At 36.8% G+C, this 9,870-nt stretch overlaps 1 pseudogene; it reads right to left on the bottom strand.

Moving 5' to 3' along the window:
* Nucleotides 1-358: 358 nt before the first annotated feature.
* Nucleotides 359-9,870, bottom strand: part of LOC109373410 (growth hormone-inducible transmembrane protein-like) — a 121,772-nt pseudogene continuing 112,260 nt past the window's right edge.

Raw genomic sequence — 9,870 nt, 5'->3', positions numbered from 1 at the left:
ATGCAGGCAAATACAAGTTTGCTAATTTTTCTTAACCAAATAAATTTAAAAATAAATAAAACACTTAAATTCTCACGACACAAACCTCAGTTTTAACATTCCTTGAAACATTTTAGAATTATTCAAACATGAGAATTAGACATGTATGTGTTTATTTGACAGAGAATTACTGAATTCGTTCTCCAGAAGAAAAAGCAGACCTGGAGTATCACATTACTGGAACTTTTGAAACATAATGACAAGTTCTTATCTTCTAAACATCAATGAAAGCTGCTTGAGCAAACTGTTTAATGAATACCTATCCCTATTAAACAAACAAGGTATCTGATGCATTAAAGAAGTCAGTGGCTGAGCCACTTCAGTTCTTTCTGTTGCTTCCAATTGCTAGAATACTGGCAATTCACACAGATATATTAAATGTATCCATGTAGATTCCCAACATTGAATTGATGGGATCATATTTTGAACTCTATACATACACTGGTACTATTTCTGCATGCTTGATTACCTTCTGCATATCATAAAGAAGGAACATGCTGAAAAGAACTAATCTACTGTAAATTGCCACTGAGTACAGAGTGGCACCAGCCACTCTCTTATGTAGAAGAAACATAGAACCCAGTGAGGATATAAAGGTGAGGCCCAGGCCCAGGCCCACTCCCAGGGGAGCTCCCATGTTCAAAAACTTCTTACTGGGTGTACATATGGCCACAGTGGAGAGGCGTCTGATGAAGCCTGGTGTGTACCATGCAGGTCTGATGAGAAGAGGCCCCCTTAATATCGTCAGAGGAGCCACCACCTTCACCCATCAGACCAGAATATAGAAACCAAGCAAGATGCTTTGGGTTTGGGCTCCAGTCATATGGTATTGATTACCAGCATTCCAGCTCCAATCATGGCTGCAAAGGTTGCACCAACTGTCATCCAAGAACCTCTCATCACAAAGTTCATAAGAAAAGGAGTTCTGCTCACTGTCAGGGCAGACAAAGCTGTTATACTTCCTGATAAGTAGAATGAGTATAGGTAGAATGAATTCTATCCTTCACATATGGAGGCCAAATTATAGCCTTTTCAATAGTCCCAGTCTCATTAGACGTTCCCAAGCCATAGTAGCACAATGTTCCAAGACCAACAGCAGCCCTTTCAGCAATAAAGCAGATTCCCATCTGATCAATTTTAAGTAGTTTTTCCATTGATGGTTCCAATGCTACCTCCTTGAGTTCTTGACAAGTTTCCCCACCTTGGATCCCAATTCCCTGCTGGGTGTTAAGAGTCATTGACTCTTTGTGATGGAATTCTTCACAACAGGGGAGGCCTTGGTGAAAGATGGGTGAAAAGCATTGGAAAGTAGTGTCTGGAGACACAAAATCTTGTGGCCAGCATGGTGGTGCACCAGGTTTACCAAGCAAAACGCTCAGTCCCCGGTCACCTGAACCACACAGTTCCCTTTCCCAGCCAGTGAAATGCAGACTCTTACTGTCTGTGTTCATCATTGTATATACATTTAATATACACAATACAATATATATATATATATATGTATGTATGTATTTTCACATTTTATTTATCCATTCACCTATAGACAGATACTTAGTGCCAAAAAAATGTATACAAATTTTAAAGATGTTAACACTTTGGTCAACGTTGCTCAAGCAGTAGTTCGCTGTAATCAGAAGTATCTGGACACTGATGGTAACCACTTTGAGGGCCTCTTGTAATTGCAGAATCAAATGTGACTTGTATTCATCTTTTGTTATTGGTATATATTAATACAGTTTTTTCCTTTCTTAAAATGCGTATGCATTTTTTTGGCACCCTCTGTATTTTGGCTATTGTGAATAATGCTGCAATGAACAGGAGAGTGCAGATATCTCTTCAAGATACAATTTCATTTTTTTTAATATATACCCAGAAGTAGGATTGCTGGATCATACGGCAGTTCTATTTTTACTTTTTTGAGAATCTCCATACTATTTTCCACAATGGCTGTACCAATTTACACTCCCACTAACAGTGCAAAGGGGTTCCCTTTCTGCATGTCTTCACCAACATTAGTTATCTCCTGTTTTTTTTAATAATAGCCATTGTAACAAGTCTGAGGTCATAACTCATTGTGATTTTGATTTGCATTTCCCTGAAGATTAGTAACATTCAGTATCTTTTCATAAACCTTCTGGTCATTTATGTGTCTTCTTCAGGAAGAAAATGCCTATTCAGGTCCTTTGCCTATTTCTATAAATTTTCTTTATATGTTGCATTGTGTGTTCACCACCCAGAGTCAGTTCTTCCATCACCATATATTTGACTCCCTTTTACCTATTCTACACCTTACCGTCTGGTAACCACTAAATTATTGTCTATATCTATGAGTTATTGCTTCTTTCTTTGTTTGTCTTGTTCATTTGTTTAATTAGGCATATTTTTTTCCTAGAAAGTTGTTTGAATTCCTTATATATTTTGGCTATTAACCCCTTATAAGACAGATGGTATGCAAAATTTTCTTTGTTCTGTAGGTTGCCTTGTCATTATTGATGGTTTCTTTTTGTGTGCAGAAACTTTTTAGTTTGATGTAGTCCCACTTGTTTATTTTTGCTTTTGTTGTCTGTGCTATTGATGTCATATCAAAACAAAACAAAAAAAATTACTGCCATGACCAATGTCAAGGAGCTTTTACCCTATGTTTTCTTCTATGAGTTATACAATTTCAGTTCTTACTTTTAAGTCTTCAATACGCTTGAGTTGATTTTCACGTATGGTGTAGGATAATGATCCAATTTCATTCTTTTGTGAAAAACTTATTTTTTCTCTCCTGGAATTATTAAGGCATTTTCTTTATCCTTATTTTTCTGATATTTCACCAGATTATGTCCAGGTATAATCATTCATTCAAGCAATACTTGTTGATTACCTACCTACTCTGTGTGAGAGTTGCTGGGGATTCAGGGAGAGCAATACAGATCAAACCCATGTTCTCATGATATATGGACTAGATAAAGAGGATTTTAATGAAGCACATAAAGGAGTAACTTAATTTCAAATAGCGATGAATGCTATGATGAAAATAAAACAATATAGAAAGAAAATGTTAAATAAGAAGAGACTAGAGTGATCATTGAAGGCCTCTCTGGGAATTGACATTTTCATCAAAAGCCTAACTGATGAGGTGAAAATATGAAAACACAGTAGCTTAGGAAAAGGCCAATAAGGTTAGAGTATTTTGAATAAGGGAAGAGTGATATCAGAGTTAAGAGTCCTGGTAAATAATCTGGGCTTAATTTGCAGTATGTAGGAAACCACTGAAGGACTTTTAAGAGGTCAATGATCAGAACCATGCTTTAAAAACATGTTTCTTGGGCCGGCTGAGTGACTCAGTTGGTTAAGAGCTCGCTCAAGAGTGTGAGCTCTGAGCAACAGTGGTTCGAGTCCTGCCCGAGCTGAGCTGCTGCTGAGCTGCCAACAGGTGGCATGGCTCAGCTAAAAAACAAACAAAACATGTTTCTTAATACTCTTCAAACTGAACATGACTAAGGGGGAAACATACAACAATGCTAGAGTTTTCATTTTAAATTCACAACCATAAACTAATACTGCCCACCAATTGTATAATATATTCTTGATCCATTATCTCTCCACTCTTTCAGATAACTTGCCTCTCTATCATCAAATCAATACTCCGCCCTCATCCCCACTCTCAGTTGACACTTTTCTATTTCACCAGGAAAACTGAAGCAATCAGAAGAGTACTTCCAGAGATTTTCTTAACCCAATCTACTCACCTCACAGTAGCTATACCCTATCCACTATCTTCTTTCCTTTTGTCATAGAGGAACTGCCCATATACCTTCATAAAACCAACTCTTTATTTGCTAAATTTCATTTCCTCTCATCAACTCATGGATGCTGTCACATAAGCAAGCCTGCCTCTTTTATATTCTCAATTTTCCTTTCTCTGCTGGAGCATTCCATTAGCATATAAATATGCTGGTAACTCTCTCATCTTATAAACCTGTTCTTGACTTCACTTCCTCCATCATCTGCCACTCCATTTCTCTGCTTCCATTTGCAGTAAAGTCCCCCAAAATATTTGCCTGGCTAACTTCAATATTCTTTCTAGTCATTCTTAAATCCATTGTAATCATATGTTCACCTCCCCACCACTACTCTGAAACCACCCTTTTCAAGGTAATCTATGATGTTCACATTTTAAAATCCAGTGTCAGTTCTCAGTTTACATCTTATTTGATTAATCAGCTGCATCTGGCATGATTGATTATTTTCTTTTCCTTGATGCTCTTTCTTTATTTGACCTCAAAACACCGCTCTTGGTTTTCTTCCTATCTCACTAATCTCTCCTCAGTTTTTTTGTATTTTCTCCTCTTCTTTCTGACATCTTAATGTTAGAATATTCCAAGGCTCAGTATTCAGCTATCGTTTCTTCTCTCTATTGGGGATGTCATCAAGTCTCAACTTTAGATGTCATTGATATGTCAACCTATCCAAATGTATTTCTTCAGCTGAGACACTCTTCCTGAAGTCCAGACTCATACCATTTCCAGTTTCTCACTTGATATTTCCAGTTGTGTGTCTAAGAGACATCTCGAATTTACATGTCCAAAACTAAATTTGTGACATTCTATAAAAATCTACACCCTTCTCAATCTTCCCATCTCAGTTGATGATCATTCCATCTTACCAGTTGTTCAGCCAAAATCCTTATATTCATCTTTGACTACTCTTATTTCTCACCCAGTATTCACTTTGTCACCAAAATATATACACAAGTCCATTCCTTCTTATCACATTCAGTGCTATCATCCTAGATTGACCACCATTATTTTTGTGAAATTTTACTGCAATAAATTCCAAACAATAGTTTTATTTTGTTTTGCTTCCAGGCTTGCCTTCCAGGCACTATAGCAGATAGATTTGTTTTTTAAATGGTAAGTCAGATCACATTTCTTTTTTATGTAATATCCTTCAGTGATTCTCCATTCCCCTTGAGGGAAAAAACAAAACTAAACAAAAGGCACAATCCTTAAAATTGTCTAGAGCATGGGTCAGCAAACTGCAGCTCGTGAGCCACATGTGGCTTTTTGGATATATTTTGTCTCAAAAGTTTGCCAATTCCTAGAAGAGCAAATCCTGTTTCTCACAACAATTTAAAAATTATTTGAGAGACATAAATATATTTTTACATAATCACCATTATGTGAATAATATTCTTTAAAATTTTATAAATGAAACTATGATAGTTTTATTTTCATTTTCAATTTTACTCCAGAGCCACATGTACATACCCAAAAGCTACATATGGCTTGAGAGCTGCAGTTTGCTGATTGACCCTGGTGGCTCTTCCATCTCAAAAGTTTGCCGACCCCCAGTCTAGAGGGTTCTACATATCTGGCCCCATGACCTCTTTCTTTGACTTCATCTCCTATGTGTCTCAACCTTCACTCACTCCACTTTCATTACACTAGCCTACTTGCTGTTCCTCAAATACGCCAGACATGTGAGAACCTTGGAATTTTGCACTGAGCTGTTCTCTCTTCCCCAAATGCTCTTTCCCACCTATCCGTAGGGTTAAGCCCTCCAATTTATTTAGTCTTTGCCTTAATAGCTCTTTTTCAGGGTTGCCTTCTCTGACAATTCTACTTAAAATTATTGTACCCACTTCTAAGCATTATTGTTTTCTCTTAACCTGTTGTATTTTTATCATTTAATTTTTAAGTAATTTGCTAACTTATTTATTTACTTATTATGTTTATTTACTATAATCCCCCACTTGAATATAAATTCAATGAGGGCAAGAATGTTTGTCTGTTCCACTCACTTTTGATACCCACCAATGATCCCCAACAACTATAAACAGGTCTGGTATACAACAGAACAGCAAACAATGCTATAGTATATTATTTCAGTAACTATTGAATTAACTCTAACAATGAACTCAAATGGCAAATAAATCCTTAATAATTCCATAGACATGTAATTTGCCTAATCAGTTTCCTTTAGATTGTTCGAGTTAAATTTAAAAGGATAATCTACTGATATATATTTTTCCATATGAATTTACAATCATGTAAATAACATGGCACTTGATCTTATCATAATCATTGTTACTGTTACCGATAATGGTGGCAGTTAAGGATTTATTTTTGCGGGTAAAAAAATCCAAACAAGGGTGTTTTCTAATGGTAAGAAAATCAACATCTCATTTACTTGTTGATGCAGACTAGGCACAAATGAGAGTGTCAGGACCAACCAGTACTCCTAATTTAATTCTTCATTTGTTATACAGTATTCCAGGTGTACTGCTGTTTCTAAGACAGCCACGATGTTATGAATCAAATCTGGTAATCTCATTCTTTGCATGTACAGGCACGTTTCAGTAACAGAGGGAGAGTCAGCTTAAATGAATCTATTGATCCTTTTCAAAATTCGACTACAAACCAATTTAGAATCAGATATATTAGATGTCAAGTGCAGCAGTTGTAGCAAGATCAGTGACATAATAAAGAACATTGTTGAGTATTATAAGGAAAATGAGAGGGGTTTTTTTTCCTGTTAAACAGTAAGAAATGCTAGTTGAATACCAATATATTGGTTGCCTGTGAAAGTACAAGTCACATTAATATTTAAGTCACTTAATGGTCTTTAAATTCTGCCTATTTGGCACTGAGACTGTCTGACAGATTACATAGTAAAGTACTTTCAAGAAAACCTTCCTTAAAATCTTTTTATTTAGAGATGGCACTCACACTCTCTTCCATAAAATATTACTCTTATTATTCACCACATTTCCAAATAAAATCTCATCTTAAACATTTCCTCTGGGAAAGCATACAAAGTACAAGAAAACTATACCCTACTAAACTGGTATTTATAAACCAACTCATTAGGGAAAAAAATAGTTGTTTATGTGACCAAATTAAAGACAAATGACATAGCCTTCCTTTGCTTACACTCACCCGCCAGTCAGCTTTACATATAGAAATAGGCGAGTCTTCAATTACTTGCATATTAACCATTCACTATTTTAGCTTATTCCAGTGCACTATAAGCTATCATACTTTTCAAAACTCCCCCATAAAAAGAACATTCAACTATTGTTTGAATATTTCTGCTTTTACTTACAAGTTGGTCTCTAGTTTTTTCTAAATGTATTACCCTTTCTAGGCAGATTGCACTAACAATTGTCAACCTAACATCTACCATACAAATCTCTTAATTCTATGCATCCTTCAATTTCTTACTTTTCTTTGTCAGCCAACCCTCAGGAAAGAGCAGTCCATGCTTGCCACCTCATCTATTTCCTCACTTCTCTTTTATTCCCTTCTTACCCCTCCTTTAAAATTCCTGTGATGGTGGTCACCCTTCATTTGAATTATTCAAAGGCTGCTCTCTATGATACATTATTGTACATTCTTGCCCGCCCCCCCCCACACACACACTCTTAAAGTCTCCACTCACTTGGCTTCCATGCCCCTAATCTTGCACTTTACTTATTCCAGGTCAGTTCTTGTCTTCTTTCACAAACTCTTCCTCAGATGTTCACCAACGGGATATAAGGAAATCTGTGCAGGCTACTTCCTGGGACATCCTTAAAGGAAGGGGATATGCTCATCTTCACTCCTTCCCACTGGATAACATGTAGATGTGCTATTCAGAGGTCAAGGATCTATCTTGACCCCTGAGGTTGGTCCATGTGTTGAGGATAGAAGATTAACAAGATAAAAGTCATTAATAATAATATACCTGCTTTACCAGCCCTTGTACTAATCATGTTATTTATTTTATGATATTTTAACATCTTAGGGGGGCTTGCTGGCTGAGCAGACTGCCCCTTCCAGGCTAGCTAATTCTTAGAGATAACAAACAGTTTGCCTGCTAACATATATTTAATATGCAAACCAACCAGTACTGAGCCCACTTCCCAAACCACCATCTTAACTAACTCTCACACACCAAGCCAATATTTCTCCAGCCCCAAATCAACCCAGGGCCAAACACCAAACAACAAAGGACATGTCTTCTGCCCCAAAGCCCATCAGAATTATTCAAACTAGCTAACCCTAAACTTGCCTTCCCCACAGAAACCCCAATGAAAGCTGTGACCTATGCTTTCCTCTGCTTCCTTCTTCTGCCTCCTGACCAACTCTGGTGCTTTCCCCCTGTGGCCCTGCAAAGCATGCCATGCCTGTCATTTCTAGTGGAACTATGAGTAACAATAAACTTTAATTCAAGGACATTGACCTCTCCCCGTTGTCATTCAATCATCTTTATAAATCAAGACCCTGGCACAAATCAGCCCTGGACTTTTTTATCTCTGAACTTTATTGACATTAGAAAGATACAACTTCTACCTTGTTTAAATTACTGTTATTTTCATTCAAATATTTACATATTGACATGTATAGTCTAATGTTCTAACATAGACATATATCACTGGTATATTCCCTTCAAATACAGCATGTTCAAGTTTTGTTCATTATTCTGCCTTCCTCAAACCTGCTGTTACTCCTATTCTTTCTTTCTCAGATAATATTACCATGATGTAAGCATTGTCATTTAAATCAGAAACCTAAGAATTATCTTAAATTCCTTCTCCACCTTTATGTCTCACATTCAACAGATATCCAGTGCTTTTACATTTTACCAACCCCCCCCTAAATATTTCTTGCTGTATCTTTACCCTCCTTTGTATATTAACTGTCTCTGCCTTGCCCTTCTGCCCTGTACTAACAAATGACACTTAAAATAATGTGTACATTATTTATTATGGCCTAAGAGCCTTATGCCTTATCTTACTCTCCTAACTTTACAATTTCATATTTTTCTATTATTTTCTTCCCTCCTTACCCCCCAGGTACAATGCTCTCCTTTCTGTCTCTTAAAGACATTGATTTTATTCCCATCTCAGAGTCTTTACACTGGCTGTTCACTCTGCTTGAAGGACTAATCCTTTCTCCATGCCTTTCACATTAACCATTATGGCCAGGACAGGAGATGACATTTTCAAGGGCTTCAAATATTATATCTGGCCATTACACCATAGACAGAATAAATAAGAGCACAAAATAAGAGGCATGGAAGCCAAACAAGTGGAGACTTTAATAAAGGAGTGAAGGGTCAGCAGTGTGTAATGTAGCAGAAGAGATCCTTTCTATTATAATGGTCGTTATACCACAGGCAAACATATATAAGTCAGAAATTCCTGTAAGTTGCTAATTGTGTCTATATGAATTACAAATTCAAGATATGAGTAAATAACTGCAAATGGGCCCAGAGACCAGTAGAATATGCTTTGAAATGAACTTGGACCAAGACCACAGTCTACCTGGAAGACAATGATAGTGTTTTAGATCTCCTAGTATCAATGTCAATTCAGAATCCAGTTCTACTTATTTACCACAGTTATTCTGGAAAATGGCATCAGGTCTTTTTAAGGATGGATCAAAGTATTTATTTTATATACTTCTAATGGCATTGCCAGATTCTTCTTTAAGGAGTTCCCAACTCACCTACAATCAATGGGCTCTGGGTCTGTGAACTTAGATCTGAAAATTGAATGGAAGATCATAATATTCCATTGCAATAGTTAACATCAAATTTCTACTGGTCAGTTGTTTTTTTTTTTTGTTGTTGTTGTTTTTAAGATTTTATTGGGGTTGGGAACAGTGTTGGGGAATTGGGGAAGGGGAACTGCCAAGTTGTTGTCCTTCAATCTTAGTTGTGGAGGGCACAGCAAGCTCAGCTCCAAGTTCAGTCACACTACTCAGCTCAAGGTGTTGTGTTCAATTAGTTGTGGGTGGGTGTAGCTACCATCCCATGTGGGAGTCAAACCGGCAGCCTTGTTGTTAAGAGTATGCT

The sequence above is a fragment of the Hipposideros armiger genome, unplaced genomic scaffold, assembly GCF_001890085.2.
Source record: "Hipposideros armiger isolate ML-2016 unplaced genomic scaffold, ASM189008v1 scaffold_720, whole genome shotgun sequence".
Taxonomy (NCBI): domain Eukaryota; kingdom Metazoa; phylum Chordata; class Mammalia; order Chiroptera; family Hipposideridae; genus Hipposideros; species Hipposideros armiger.
The sequence above is the reverse complement of the archived record's forward strand: the minus strand, read 5'-3'. Positions and strand labels throughout refer to the sequence as shown.